At 45.5% G+C, this 16,194-nt stretch overlaps 1 protein-coding gene across 25 annotated transcripts in view; it reads right to left on the reverse strand.

Moving 5' to 3' along the window:
- CELF2 (CUGBP Elav-like family member 2) overlaps nt 1-16,194 on the reverse strand; it is a 547,441-nt gene that overhangs the window by 95,599 nt on the left and 435,648 nt on the right. The gene's annotated exons all lie outside the window — the stretch shown is intronic.

Genomic DNA, 16,194 nt, shown 5'->3' on the forward strand with positions numbered 1-16,194 from the left:
ACATTAACAGATTGGTTTAACAGCTAGCAAGCTTTTAAAAAGCTCAAATTATCATGCCCACAAGACTCATCCTAACAGATCGGGTTTCAATACTCTGATTATTGTTATTATTACCCACTGAGGGTCAATACCGGGCTTATTTGCACAAGCAAATTGGCATGTTAGGAATGCAGATTGAGTGGTTCTGAACAGATTTCGGTATGTACCTAAGCGGCATTGTGATTCATTGTTTTATCGCCCATTCAATGATCCATTGACTACTTTGGTTCATATGTTTTGGAGCAGTCCCAAAATAGGCCCATTTTGTAAGGAAGGAAAATGTACGGTCATATTATCTTGGTTTTATAATCCAAGCTGTCCTATACATTTTTTTTTTAAAGCAAAGAACAACCACCCTAATTTTCGAACAAACACCACCATCTTTCCTCTTCTAAAAGGAAGTAAAGTTAGGGTTGCCATATTTCAAGAAGTCTTTTGCTTTTGGGGGGCTAAACTCACACTTGAAATAAATGCACAGCGGGTGCCTGGGGTCAGCACTGCAGTGCACTTGCTGAGGCCTGCACCCAACAGAGGACCCTCTGCCAACTCCTGCAGCCTCCTTGCCCTGCTCCTCTTCTACCTCCTCGGTGTTGCTGCATGCCCACTTCTCCCTTCTAAGCCCGGGAAGAGCGTTAGGATCAGGGAGCAGCAGCAACAACACCAGCTCTCTTCCCCCCTTCTCTGGGCAGTAGTGCAGGTTGGGTTCAAAGGAAGAGCAACAGAAAGGAGAAGTGATGTTCATGTGAGGAGGGTGGTCACCTAAAACCTGGAGCTGGCAGTAGAAATTATTTGGTGGATCTGACAACTGAAAGGACAAAAAAAGGGAAGGAAGCGATTATAATAAAAGAGGTTCTCCAAGTTCTGATATGGAAGCCATTCTTAAGGGATGATAGCCAGTAAGAACATAACAGTCCAGCATCCCATGCTCACGGTGGAGAAACAGGATGCTAAAGCAGGAAGCTCACAAAACGGACCAGAGTGCAACAGCAATCTCCTCACTTGCAGCTCCCAGCAATGGTCCTACTCAGAGAAGGACTTGCTTGGGTGTCAACCTGTGCCTGGAAGGATTTATGGAGCTGGTACTTTTTCCTTCTTTACTCTTTTTTGTTTGTTTCTTTCTTTTAGATGGAGGAACATGAATTAGGGCGTGACTGGGAGAGGGATCAGGGGCGGAGGAGGGTGTGTGTGTTGGCATGCAACCAAGGAAACGGGGGCAATTCGCAGGCCCCCAGCTGGCTCCAGCCCACCGGCCGGTGTGCCGGGCAATCTCCAGTCTTTGGTGCAGCATCTGTGACCCGAGCTTCAGATGCTGGGGTATGCTACTCAGCAGAGTAAACACTACTCAACAGAAGTGGCAGGAGATGGTTGTCTGAGCATATTTACAAGCAGTTTATTCAGTATACATCAGGACAAAAGGAAACATGTCCGATCCCCTTCGTGTCCAAAAGCAAGACAGCATAAGCAAAAGTTATACACAAACGGAAGTTCCCAGCAAGCTGTGCTGGAGTGTAAACAGACATGTGACACACAACAGTCATGCCTGTTCCTTAAGGTGGAATGGAATATCCCAACAGTGCGGTGTGGGCGGTCTACCCCGGGTGTTTTCACTGGGGGGGGTGACATTTGGCGCACTGCCTGCCCGCAACTCCCAAGCCTACTCCGAGCTGTTGGGGGGAGGTAGGAGCTGTGCTGCTTTGGCATTCCCCCCCTTCCCCCTTTGTTTTGACAGCTGGGGGAAGTTTCAGAGTTGCAGGCGGACGGTGCGCTGAATGTCCGCCATCGGCGGCTTGCTCCACCCTGGCTGCACACGAGTGGCTATCTCACACCTGGGAGGGCACTCTTTGCCCCCTCCCCCCTTGGGAGTGCGCCCACCCTGGGCAGCATGGGCATATGCTCCGCCACTGAGAGGGATGTTGGCTTGTGATAGGCTCCTCACTGGATTCAAATGGGCGTTCCAGGCACCCAGATGCCCAGTGTATTGTTGGCCACAACCAACACGTTTGAATGAAGTTAGCATTTAACAAAGTTTGCTGGTGTTTTGATAGCATAGCTGTCAACGTTTCCCTTTTCTTAAGGGAAATTCCCTTATTCCGAATAGGATTCCTCGCAAGAAAAAGGGAAAAGTTGACAGCTATGTTTGATAGTTAGCACCAATAGCAATCATCACCCTGATGAGGAATGGCAGGTCATTTCCGATACCAAAATGATAATTTACAGAAACTGACAAGGAACAAATGAAAGATGATTATGATAAACGGAGAAATGAACTTGACAACTTAGACAAGAAGAGATCTGGGAGGATAACAACAAATGTGGATAATTGTAACAAATGTGATTAAGAATGTAGAGGTTTACACTTTGAAAACAAGAAAGTGGTTGTCATTTTGTAAATTTAAAAGATGAGATGGGATCTTGCTGGAGTTGACCAAACTGAGGCAGGCATAGCTTTCTGTTTCTACTGGCTAAGTGCATGAAGCAGGGTGTGTCCTCTAAAAAGTGGCTACCCAGCCAATGTTCTGCCCCTCCTATTTATTGATAAACTCCTCAAATATTCTTGGAACCCCACAGGCCAATTTTCAAGAGACAATCCAGCCAACAATATGGAGAAGTCTAACTTTAGCTTGGCCTTGAACCTATGTTTGGATGCACTTATAGTTGTAGGTAAATCTAAATGAACTGATGAACTGAGTCAACATTTCTCAAAGATGTCTTTTCTTCCTCAGAAAATGTCAGAGACTTTCCTTTTTTCTTGCCCACTGAGAAAAAGAAGGTTGCTTTACAGGATTTCCTCCAGGTATTCTCCACCATTTTGTGTGTGTCAGTTGCAATTTTCTTCCCATAATGCCCTAGAACGGCACTAGTTATGGAACACAGTGGAGGGAGCAATATGGTGGCCAGGTTGTCATTTGTGGTATCAGCAAAGGAAAAGAAAAGAAACCATATTGGGGAAAGATGGCCATTTTAGTCAATTCTATCAAGTCCCGTAGTCTGATTTCCACCCCTCCTCCCTCCCAGTCTATTTTTTCCTTTTGTGTTGTTTCTTTAAATTGTATGCCTGAGGGAAAGGACTGTCTTATTATCAATCTTTGTAAGCCAGTCGGGGAGCTGAAAAGCAAGGAAAAAATGCTTCAAATCATTGAATAAGAAATAACGTGTCCTAAAATTTGCTTCCCCCATCTTCAATAAGGCTCCTGGACCGTCAGGTCTGATTTTCTGCCAAGGCACTTGGTGTGGCTTAAATATGATTCCTCCTAGGTGCTGCAGCATGGGACGCGGGTGGTGCTGTGGGTTAAACCACAGAGCCTAGAACTTGCCGATCAGAAGGTCGGCGGTTCGAATCCCCACGACGGGGTAAGCTCCCGTTGCTTGGTCCCTGCTCCTGCCAACCTAGCAGTTCGAAAGCACATCAAAGTGCAAGTAGATAAATAGGTACCGCTCTGGTGGGAAGGTAAACGCCGTTTCCGTGCGCTGCTCTGGTTCGCCAGAAGCGGCTTCGTCATGCTGGCCACATGACCCGGAAGCTGTACACCGGTTCCCTCGCCTAATAAAGCGAGATGAGCGCCGCAACCCCAGAGTCAGTCATGACTGGACCTAATGGTCAGGGGTCCCTTGACCTTTACCTTTAGGTGCTGCAGCAATGCACCACAGGTGAGCAGCACTGGGGCACTGACACGGCTGCTGCCTGCACCACAGTATACTTGAGTGCAGAAGTGCTGCCTGCGCATGAGGCAGCACATGGCGCACTGAAGGCAGTTTCTTTATGGCTCCCCCGTCCCCCCACAGTGCAACACCTAAATTGGCCCTCTTTTCCTTTACATAAGAGGATTCATGTTACAAGCTCCCTTAACCTTTGCAATCACCAATTGATAAGTTAACTGCCTTTAACATTGGATTCAATAAAACATGCACCACTGAGAACCCAAAGTGGGTTTTTACAGAGTCACTGGTTCACATCTTATTATTAAACCCGCAGCTGACCTCCAGAGACTGCAACCATGACAGTACATATTCTGAGCGCTCTGCCAATAAAATATTTAAGAGCGCAAAGGAAGGGGGCGGGCAGGCGAAGAGAAGAGGTGGGTCAGAGGAATCCAAGAAAGGTGTGCAATGAATAAGAAAATTAACGGGACAGAGCGCAAGGAGGGGAAAGCCTTTGCTTTGCTTCTGCTCCACGCTGAGCAATGGGGAAATAAGCCAAGCATTTTATATCCTTCCTGTCTTACTGCAGGCTATAAAATAATAAAATAGTTCTCTGCTTTCAAAAAAGAAAGAAAGAGAAAAAGCGATTACAGATGATATATAACTGACTTCAGATTAGATACCTCCAACCTGAAGCATGTCACCAAGATATCATGCCTTATCAAAAAAGCAGTTATTGTAGTTCTACACCATAAAGCAATACACTTATGGTTATCTCTCCAGGTAAGTGGTTTTTGCAATATGTGACACTGGCGTGCTGAAAACAGGGAGGGGTGTGTGAGTGTGCGTGTCATCCCACCTGACCAAAGCTTGCCGATGAATTCTCCAAGAGTGCTTCCCTTGCAGGCAGCGCAGACCCTGTGAGAATAACCCCTAAATGTACTTTCTGGAATAAATAGCCTACTAGGGAAGTGGAAGCAAATGTGGCACCCTCTGGGTATTGTAGATTACAATGGTTCCTGGCATTTATGCATGCTGGTTGGGACTGATGGGAGCTGCTGTTAGGATTCTTGCTCCGTGCTTGCAGTCATGAGATTGTTGTCTATCACATGATGGTGTATGTTTTCATTCCACAGTGTGGGAAGTGACAGAGACAGGATGTTTTGTACTACTGTGTTCCGGAATGTAGGACTATTGTCCTTTGTTTCTTTCTCTTTGCTGTCTGATGAGAAAGAGGAAGGAGCTAAGGCAGAATGCCCTGAGTGTATTATATGTAAATAAAGTAGATTAGCCAAAATGCTGTGCTACTGAGTTCTGTTACGCGAACCACAAATACTCTGCAGGATCTGTAAGCGTGCTAATGCCTTTTGGTATCAGTCGCTGTGATGTTCAGGCTAGAAAAAGTTTTGAAGCTCCTGAACGATTAACCAGGAGGGAGAGAACATGCAATATTTTATGTCACCATGTCCTGTATGATGATATTGACGAGGAACCCAGGAAGAAATTAACTTGCCTTCTCTCGTTGAGTTGATGTATCTGAAGTGAGTTATTAAGTGAAATATGCTACATCGCCAAATTTGCAGCAGTTCCACCTTGCGGCAGAAGGAATATATTGATGCTAAGGTAAAGGTAAAGGACCCCTGGATGGTTAAGTCCAGTCAAAGACGACTATGGGGTTGTGGCGCTCATCTCACTTTCAGGCCGAGGGAGCCAGTGTTTGTCCACAGACAGCTTTCTGAGTCATGTGGCCAGCAGGACTAAACCACTTCTGGTGCAACGGAACACCATGACAGAATCCAGAGAGCATGGAAAGAATGCTTACCTTCCCGCCAGAGTGGTACCTATTTATCTACTTGCACTGGTGTGCTTTCAAACTGCTAGGTAGGCAGGAGCTGGGACAGAGCAATGGGAGCTCACCCTGCCATGCGGATTCGAACTGCCAACCTTCTGATAGGCAAGCCCAAGAGGCTCAGTGGTTTAGACCACAGTGCCACCTGCATCCATTAATGCAAATGTTACGTGGACTGTAAAGATTTGTAGAAATTTTAACACCTGGCCCTTTGTGTTATGTGCTAACGGGCTTCTTTTAGATAATGAACAATTGTGGTTGGCTTTGATGTCTTGATCTCTGTAATCTGATTGCACTGGTTGCGGTCATTATCCATTCCGTGATTTGTAGTTGTTGTAACAGTTGCGTTTTTTTGTAATAGTTGCATTTCCATTTTTCTTTGGTTGACACTAGGAATGCTCAGCATGGAATTCCAAAAGAAGGAAATAGTCACAGGAAAAAGCTCTATTTTCTTACTGCCATTAGCTGAGCCTCTGGAGGGTTAAATAGATGAAGCAAGGCCCTATCAGATTATGTTCTAAACTTCTAAGATGCTTCTTTTTCTGCTTCCTAAGTAGAAGATTGATTTGTGGGTAAGTTACCACATGGTGGCAGCATATGGCTGAGTGGGCCTGGGGAAAGGCATTCAGGGGCTGGATTGAACCTATGGGCTGTAAGTTGCCGAACCTGGCTTTGAAGCTGTAAAGCACTCAACAGCTTTGCCTATGTATGAAGTTCATATAGCAATATCATGTGTTTGTTGATATGACAGAAAGCAAGTTGGGTGAGTAGTTTATTTCAGGCACAAACACACAAAGAAAAAAACCTAACAACACGAAAATTAGATTAACCTGGTGGAATTCTATCTGGGAATTTGGCGTCTGTTCTAGTGATTAAGTCATCATTTCCATCAGATTGCTCTAATCAGCTGTCAAATAACATTCTGCAGCCCCATCTGTAACTTGGCATCTGAGATATTCAGTCTTCGGTATGCAAAACAAACACCGCACACAGAAGTCTGCAGACTGGCATTGTTCAGAGCCATTAGGTTTGAGTATATTCTGTGTTTCCACAAGGTGAAGTGGTGAGGACTAATTTTTGCCTCTTGTCCCCCACCCCACTTTTTTTTTTAAAGCAAGCTATGGGAAATAATAATAATAATAATAATAATAATAATAATAATAATAATATACGTATACCCTGCCCATCTGGCTGGGTTTCCCCAGCCACTCTGGGTGGCTTCCAACAAGAGATCAAAAATACATTAAAACATCAATCAATAAAAACTTCCCTGCCTTCAGATGTCTTCTAAACATCAGATAGGGAGGGTGTTCCTCAGGGCGGGTGCCACTACCGAGAGGGCCCTCTGCCTGATTCCCTGTAACCTCACTTCTCACAGTAAGAGAACCACCAGAAGGCCCTTGGAGCTTCTGTGTCTGGGCTGAGCAATGGGGGTGGAGACGCTCCTTAAGGTGTACAAGGCCGAGGCTGTTTAGAGCTGGCACAGCAAACTCTGCCCTCCAGATGTTTTGGGACTACAACTCCCATGATACCTAGCTAACAGGACCAGTGGTCAGGGATGATGGGAATTGTAGTCCCAAAACATCTGGAGGGCCGAGTTTGCCTATGCCTGGTTTGGGGCTTTAACAGTCAACATCAACGCTTTGAATTGTGCTTGGAAATGTATTGGGATAACAACGTGCCAACCTAAGATTTGTAAGTTTCAATCGGAAGCTGCCCATTTTTTAAATAAAAGAATTGGGAAACAAAAACATGCTGATAGTTGTGCAGGAACACCACCAGATGAGTGACAGCTGACCTTTCTTTATCAAGCGTACTGCTAACAAATGCCGTGGTGGCTGTAATCTCTCAAACCAAGGAAGAAGGAAGACCCAACATCCTGTTCTTACAGTGGCTAACCAGCTGCTCCAATGGGAAGCCTGTATAGTGGTACCTTGGTTCTCAAACGCCTTGGTACTCATTCAATTTGGAACCCAAACACTGCAAACCCCGAAGTAAGTGTTCTGGTTTGCAAACTCTTTTCGGAAGCCGAACGTGCTCCGTTTTGTGTGCCACACTTCCGTTTTGAGTGTTACAGTAACCCTGACCTGACCCCAACCCTAGTGTTTTTGCTATTTATTTTGCGTTTTTGTTTTTGAGACTCCTTTTTGTTTTGTTTTTGTGACTGTGTGGAACCCAGTTCAGTTACTGATTGACTGATGGTGTGACTGCGGTACATTGTTTATTGCTTTCATTTGATGGATCAGTGGTCTTGTTAGATAGTAAAATTCATGGTAAATTGCTGCTTTAGGGGTTGTTTTTAAAAGCCTGGAACGGATTAACACATTTTGCATTACTTTCTATGGGAAAGCACGCCTTGGTTTTGGAACGCTTTGGTTTTGGAACAGACTTCCAGACTTCTGGAAGTCTGTTCCAAAACCAAAGCGTTCCAAAACCAAGGATTAAGTTTGAGAACCAAGCCCTCTTCCCCTAGCTTGAGATTCCCAGCCACTAGTATTCAGAGGAGAAAGGATCACAAACTGCTTTGCTATGGACACCGAAATCAAAATGCTACGGTTTGTTTAGCATCATCCACTCTGCCAGGTGGGTGGCTCAAGCTTTGGAGATTATTAAGTACCAGCCCCCCTGCCACAATAGAGAAGTGCATCATTATTTTCTAGCCAGAACAAGCTTACAGCACAATTGAACAAGGTGCTTCTTTTAGATTTAAAGGGGTGTGTGTGTATGAGAGTGAGCTGAAAAAACTGCTGAAATGCAATGCGTTTGGAAACGTTCCAAGTCTGCCATTTGCTGCACTCTGTATTTCCATTTGGTTCTAATTTGAATTAAATTGAACATTAATTCGGCTGACTAAAAAAAACGAAACCAAAAAACGACAACAAAAACCCAACAACGAAAACCCCACATCGGCAGCATCGCAATGCTGCACTTTAAAATAAAGCTGCTATCCAATTCAAGCGCACGTTTTCTGGTAAACATCATCGGTCGCTCCTCGTCTATTTGCTGATATTTCTCGTTTGATAAACATCCCCACTGTCTCATTAACCATCTTATTATGCTTTTTAAAAGAACTTTCCTTTTTTTAAAAAAAAACAACAACCACCAAGTACATACAGTGGTACCTCGGGTTAAGTACTTAATTCGTTCCGGAGGTCCGTTCTTAACCTGAAACAGTTCTTAACCTGAAACACCACTTTAGCTAATGGGGCCTCCTGCTGCTGCCGCACCGCCGCTGCGCGATTTCTGTTCTCATCCTGAAGCAAAAATCTTAACCTGAGGTAATATTTCTGGGTTAGCGGAGTCTGTAACCTGAAGCGTCTGTAACCTGAAGCATATGTAACCCGAGGTACCACTGTATTAGATCTAATGCCCATCTGCAGCATTCGAAATGGGGTCAGGCCCAGAATTGACCCATCAGTGTTCACAAGGCACCTTTGGAAAGATTTCATAATTTGGAAGACCAAACACCCAGAGCACAATGCCCTAAAAAGTTGCATGTTGTTGAAATTCTGCAGCAAGGAATCTAAATTCTGCTGGAAGAATTTACATAAGAAGTTCACATAAATTAGAAAAACTTCTACAATTTCTATAATTTAACTGTTCTATAATCGTGCAGGGAAATCAATCCCTGGTGACTGAAACTCTTATTCAGCACCCCTTGTAGGGCTTCTGCAATTTCCTCAAGCAATTTCATGTATGTTTCCTACACCATAGGGTCTAGAACCCAGATTTTCCACCTGAAACAAAGGAAAACATAAAGTTACATGAACTATACTAGCAGGGTCACTGCAAGAGGCCTGCTCTCTGCTGCATTTCAGCATTACTGTGATTATAGCATACCCCGCAAGGGTCCCAGAAAAAACCAGGGCACCCCATTTTCTCATGCGAGTGCACAATGGCCATTTTGAGTGCCACGATCTCATGCAATTTCTCACAAAAATCTCGACCTGAAAAAAATGCTTCCCTTCTAAAAAGCAATTTTTTGGGGGGGGGGGCCACGATGTCCCAAAAGATGTGGTTTGGGGCACCATGCAAGCACAGCCTTGATAAAAGCACAATTATTTGGGCTCCGTGATCTTGCGCAGGTCACACGACTTGCGTGGGAGCATGGGCGGGAAGACACAGGTCTCCATTTGGAGACTCAAGATGTTGGAGGGTATGACACATAGCCATAGCATAGGACCGTGGATAACTGTACAGCAGGGTTCAGGTGACGTACAGCGGAGGGTGGGGGTGGAGAGATCAGTTTCCACCTGCTCAAGTTGAGCTAGTTCCACTGGCTTGGCCTGCTATGGAATTTACAAAGCCCAGCCCCCTTCCTCCTCTAGGCAGGGCGGGGGAGAAACCAGGAGGGGGGGAGGGAGGAGGCGCCGCCTCTGCCGCCACCGTGTGAGGGAGAAGGAAAGAACGTGTGTGCTGGCGATCCACACAGCGATTCCCAGACCGTCTGTGGGCCAGATCCAAAAGGCAATTGGGCCTGATCCGGCCTGTGGGCCTTAGTTTGCCGACCCATGGTTTAAACATGCCAGTAGTTCTGAGGATAACCTGCAGCCTTTTGCAAATCACAGAAGGAAAGAGCTGGGAGGAAGCCCCTGAAATGCAACCCTGCACCATCCAGTCGGCCTGAGCGATACAGTCCGCGTACCTCTCTACTGTACCTTTAACATCATGACACCGGGCAGAGGAGATCCACCCATCCCAGCTGACAGGTGGATCTCTAAAGACTGCCTTACAATCTTACAAATGCCAGAATGGTAGCTCATTTGGGGTTGTCAATGTCCAACACCTCAGGCCTATTTTCACTGGGAAGAGATCAGCGGGGAGTTTTTGCAACTGCCTTCTGCTCATTAGGTAACAAGCTGCGGAGAACGTTAACAGCAAGCGGGGGTCTGCTAAATCTAGATCAGGCCTTTTTGCCTGCCAGAGGGCTCCAGGTTCACAACTGACGGTAAACACGGTGACCTGCATCACCACTTGGTATAGGGAACGGGTGTCTGAACACACCACTGCTTCTCAACAGACCAGGTAATTGACCTCATGGGCCCTGGTTAAGAAAGCAACAGGCAACCATGGCAGCTTCTCTTGCAGAGAAGTGTTGCAATTTGAAATCAGCTGCACCAAATGCTGGCCACTTTGCTTTTGTCGGCTGCTTTTTAACAACAACCATTTCTTTAAGCGCATGAATGAACTTTTGGTCTCATCCTGACCGCGTGCAGGAGCCAGCGGGACTCAGCCACACACCAGAAAATTCAGGCTGGGCAATTACAACTGGCTTGCATAAAGAACCCGCTTCCCAAAAGAGAGGGTTTTTCCATAAGGAAAGCGATGGGCAAGTGCACTGGATAGGTTGGGATAACATGTGCTCGATACAGGGCCACCTTAAAAGGTAAAGGGTAAAGGGACCCCTGACCATTAGGTCCAGTTGTGACCGACTCTGGGGTTGCGGCGCTCATCTCACTTTATTGGCCGAGGGAGACGGTGCACAGCTTCCGGGTCATGTGGCCAGCATGACTAAGCTGCTTCTGGCGAACCAGAGCAGCGCACGGAAACGCCGTTTACCTTCCTGCTGGAGCGGTACCTATTTATCTACTTGCACTTTGACATGCTTTCGATCTGCTAGGTTGGCAGGAGCAGGGACCGAGCAACGGGAGCTCACCCCGTCACGGGGATTCAAACCGCCGACCTTCTGATCGGCAAGTCCTAGGCTCTGTGGTTTAAACCACAGTGCCACCCGCATCCCTCTACAGTGCCACCTTACCTCTTTGCAAAATGGCTTTTCCCATCTGCCTTGCCCCACCCTCCAGCCCTGGGAGCCATCATAAGGGAGCTGTTTCCAGAGGAAGAACTGAGGAGTAAGAGATTCTTTTTGCCATTGGGGGTGCTCGAGTTCGCCTCCAGCCCAAGGAACCTCCAGAAGGAATTTACTGCCACGGGCATGATGTGTATGTGTCTTTTCATAAACTGAATAGAGGGTGAGATTATGTGTATGAATTCAGCAGCGCTTAGCTTATTTTTTGGCTGCTATTTTGCTAATGTTGTTAATATCGTTTTATAGATCATGAATGCTGTAGCACTTTGTGAATCCTATAATGACTTCTGCTGTAATTGTGATGTTTAGCTTATTTTTTCTAGCTACTGCTTTGTTAACAGTGCTTTATAGATTGCAGTTGTTTCACTGACGGTTTGTTAATTATTCAATATGATTTATGCTGTATTTGTGACATTGTATTATATTTGTTCATGTTCGTGTTATTTATTGTTTCTAAGCTGCTCTGGGATTCATTTGAATGAAAAGCAGCATAGAAATATAATAAATCAAATCTTGGGCAACCAAGATGGAAACCAGACCTGATGAGGGACAGTTGAGGGAGCTGGGTATGTTTAGCATGTGAAAGAGGAGACCGAGAGGAGAAATGATGGCCCTCTTCAACTGTCTAAAGGGCTGTCACATGGATGATGGAGCAAGCCTGTTTTCTTTTGTTCTAGAGCAGTGGTTCTTAACCTGTGGGTCCCAGATGTTGTTGGACTACAACTCCCATCATCCCTGAGCTCTGGCCTTGCTAGCTAGGGGTGATGGGAGTTGTAGTCCAACAACATCTGGGGACCCAAGGTTGAGAAAGGCTGTTCTAGAGGGTAGGGTTCAAATTACAAGGAAGTAGATTCCAACTAGGGACGCGGGTGGCGCTGTGGGTTAAACCACAGAGCCTAGGACTTGCCGATCAGAAGGTTGGCGGTTCGAATCCCCGTGACGGGGTGAGCTCCCGTTGCTCGGTCCCTGCTCCTGCCAACCTAGCAATTCAAAAGCACATCAAAGTGCAAGTAGATAAATAGGTACCGCTCCGGTGGGAAGGTAAATGGCGTTTCCGTGCGCTGCTCTGGTTCGCCAGAAGCGGCTTAGTCATGCTGGCCGCATGACCCGGAAGCTGTACGCTGGCTCCCTTGGACAATAAAGCGAGATGAGCGCCGCAACCCCAGAGTCGGCCACGACTGGACCTTTACCTTTACCTTACCCTTTACCTTTATATTCCAACCGAACATCAGGAAGAACTTTATGACAGTAAGAGCTGTTTGATAGTGGGATGGACTCCCTCAGAAGGTGGTGGGCTCTCCTTCCTGGAAGTTTTAAAGCAGTGGTTGGGTGGCCATCTGTCATGGATGCTTGAGCTGAGATTCCTGCATTGCAGGGAGTTAACAGGCAGATGAACTGACCCATTGCAGATGAACTGACCCATTGCACTTGGGACTAGATGACCCCCCAACGCTACGATTTTATGATTCTATGAAATCAACTCAAACAAATCAGGATGAATGCTAAGTAATCCAGTCCTTTGGAAGGACCCTCTGCGGTGCTTGCTCATTGCCACCCAATACTTCTGCTTTCTCTACAAGTGAAACAGCCATTCTTTCTTTTCTAATAAACGCCCTGACTTTGAGAAATGACAACCTCATTTAATGATTTACACTGCTCTATTAAGCAAACACATTTGAGGCATTTAATCTTCTCTTTGCTTCCTACCCAAACAGTTTTGGCTCTGGGGCACAAGGGAGGTCAGGTACAACAGAGGTATGGAAAGGAGGGGGGGTTTGATACTGTGATGGAAAATTCCCCCACTTCACATTCATGTGTAAACACCCATGATTAAGTATCACTTCTTCAAACAAATGAGCCTTTACAAAAATTCATTTAATCCTAAAATAGATATTCACTCGGATTCGACAGTCGCACTGGAGATATTGCCCCCAGGCGACTTCATATTATCCATGCAAAATGCAAACCCTTTAAAAAAAAAACAGGGGAGGTAAATGCAAGTGAGTTAAGCCCAGAAGAAACCGGATCATGTCATCTGCTGCGGCAACAACTTTTGACAATATATTCCACTGGCTGTTTGGGCACTTCTTTTGTGGTTTTCTGGTGTGCCGTGGCCAGAAATAGCTTGATGGTCCATTATAGTGAACAGGGTCGTCCATTATAGTGAACAGGGAACTGCCTCAGCAGTCTAAAACTGCCCTCAGCCAACCCTTGCCTGCCTGTTTGCCTGTGCTGCCTGCGCGGAGGTCCAGTGCCGAGGGCCTTCTGGCAGTTCCCTCACTGCGAGAAGCCAAGTTACAGGGAACCAGGCAGAGGGCCTTTTCGGTAGTGGCGCCCGCCCTGTGGAACGCCCTCCCATCAGATGTCAAAGAGATAAACAACTGCCTGACATTTAGAAAACATCTGAAAGCAGCCCTGTTCAGGGAAGTTTTTAATGTGTGACATTTTGATGTATTTTTAATCTTTGTTGGAAGCCGCCCAGAGTGGCTGGGGAAACCCAGCCAGATGGGCGGGGTACAAATAATAAATGATGCTGATTCTGACTTAGCCCTGGAGGTGGTTCTGGCTGCCAGCTTCTTGCCCCTTAGTCTCTGTTTTGCCCCTGTTGAACTAGCAGGGAAGAGGATGGGGACAAAGCAAGCTCTGGCTGCACTAGCTGTAAGTCTTGTTTTCCAGTCATCATCATCATCATCATCCATTCATCTGACCGGGTTGCCCCAGCCACTCTGGGTGGCTTTCAACAGAATATAAAAACACAGTGAGACAACATTAAAAACTTCCCGATACAGGGCTGCCTTCAGATGCCTTCTTAAAGTCATAGAGTCACTTATCTGCTTGACATCTGATGGGAGGGCATTCCACAGGGCGGGTGCCACTACCGAGAAGGCCCTCTGCCTGGTTCCCTTCTCGCAGTGAGGGAATCTCCAGAAGGCCTTCAATGTGGACTTCAGTGTTTGGGCTATACGATGAGGATGGGGATGCTTCTTCAGGTACACAGGATTAAAGCTATTTAGGCCTTTAAAGGTGAGCACCAACACTTTGAATGGATACCAGGTACCACTGTTGATTATGTTGCATATACTTGGGACACCTTCTACTCTACTGCCTTCTCTCCTTATTTTGGGGGCCAGGATGCAAACATTGTGTGTGTTTGAAGCATTGCTATAAGTGTGCTGTGGGGAAGCTGGCACATCTTTCATCTGATCTATATCCCAGTCCACTTCTAAAGCCCTAAGAAGCTGACAACACATATGTAAAACTTTTTTTAAATAACTTAAGAAATCTAGTGTCACCAAAATTTTCTTGTAGTTGCCCTGTGAATTATGAAGAGCCTTGCTGCCTCTGTCCAAAAGCCTGTCAAACTAAGCTTTTTAAACAAAACATTTTGCTCTGCATGATCAAGTAACTCTGTATAACTCCCAAACCTGATCTCTTTCCCACCAATATCAAACCCCCCAAGTGTCCCTATTTTCCAGGGCCATCCCTGATTTAGAGAAGCCATCCCAGTTTCTGATTTGATCCCAGAATGTCCCGCTTTTCCTTAGGATGTCCCTATTTTCATTGGAGAAATTTTAGTGGGCATGAATTTATCCAACCCCTGAGCCGTCTGAAGGCAATCCTGTACAGTGGTACCTCGTGTTACAGATGCTTCAGATTACAGACTCCGCTAACCCAGAAATAGTACCTCGGGTTAAGAACTTTGTTTCAGGTTGAGAACAGAAATCTCGCAGTGGCGGCATGGCGGCAGCAGGAGGCCTCATTAGCTAAAGTGGTACCTCAGGGTAAGAACAGTTTCAGGTTAAGAATGGACCTCCAGAACAAATTAAGTTCGTAACCCGAGGTACCACTATATAGGGACATCTTTTTTTAATGCTTAATGTTTTATTATGTTTTTATATATGTTGGGAGCTGCCCTGACCGGGGCAAACCAAAAAGATATGTGGGGCGTAAATAGTAAAAATATCTTTATGAAATGGGCTCTCCCAATTTTCATCAGAAAAATGTTGGAGGGCATGCAATGTACACTCACCCAATAAATACACTTTATATACATTTTATTTTTCTTAAAAATAGGAATGGTGTCATTATACCTCAAGGCCATAGAATATCTCATACGTAAGACAGGAACTGAGTTCTGGTCTGATTGTTCTTGGCCTATGCCTTTTCCAAATCAAGAACTCTCTAGCCAGATTATCTTGTAGTGCTTTTTTGTTTGTTTGACATTTCTTCATCTTTTCAATAGATTTTTTTCTGCTTCATGCACTCTCCTCACAATCAAGGTCACCTTGGACCACTGAGTCACTTAGTTCATTCATTGTGAATAAGGTGCCATGCTAACAACATTGTAGGTTTTCTGCCCCAGTTATAAAATTGCAATTTATCTGATCTTTCTATATAATAGCAAAAGGCATCAAATATATTTAAGGAGCATAATCAAGCTTAGCCTGTAATAAGAAAAAAAAAACACCCAACTTGTCACATCTTCTGAAATGTTTCAAGTGTGAAGTAGAGGCCGTGAACTACGGATAATTTCAAGTTGCCAAGGCCTACACCCAGTCCATTTGGATAATTAACAGAAGTGTTACACCTTTAAATCAAAGACCCTCCAAGTGTCCTTATTTTCCAGGGACATCCCTGATTTAGAGAAGCCGTCCCAGTTTCTCAGAATATCCTGCTTTTCCTTAGGATGTCCCCATTTTCATTGGAGAAATGTTGGAGGGTATGGAGTTATCTGACCCCCTGACCTGTCTGATGGCGATCCTGTATAGGGAAGTTTTTTTTTAATGTTCAATGTTTTATTATATTTTTATACACATTGGAAGCTGCCCAGAGTGCTGGGCCAGCCCAGTAAGATGTG

The sequence above is a fragment of the Podarcis raffonei genome, chromosome 10 (genome assembly GCF_027172205.1).
Source record: "Podarcis raffonei isolate rPodRaf1 chromosome 10, rPodRaf1.pri, whole genome shotgun sequence".
Classification (NCBI taxonomy): Eukaryota; Metazoa; Chordata; class Lepidosauria; order Squamata; family Lacertidae; genus Podarcis; species Podarcis raffonei.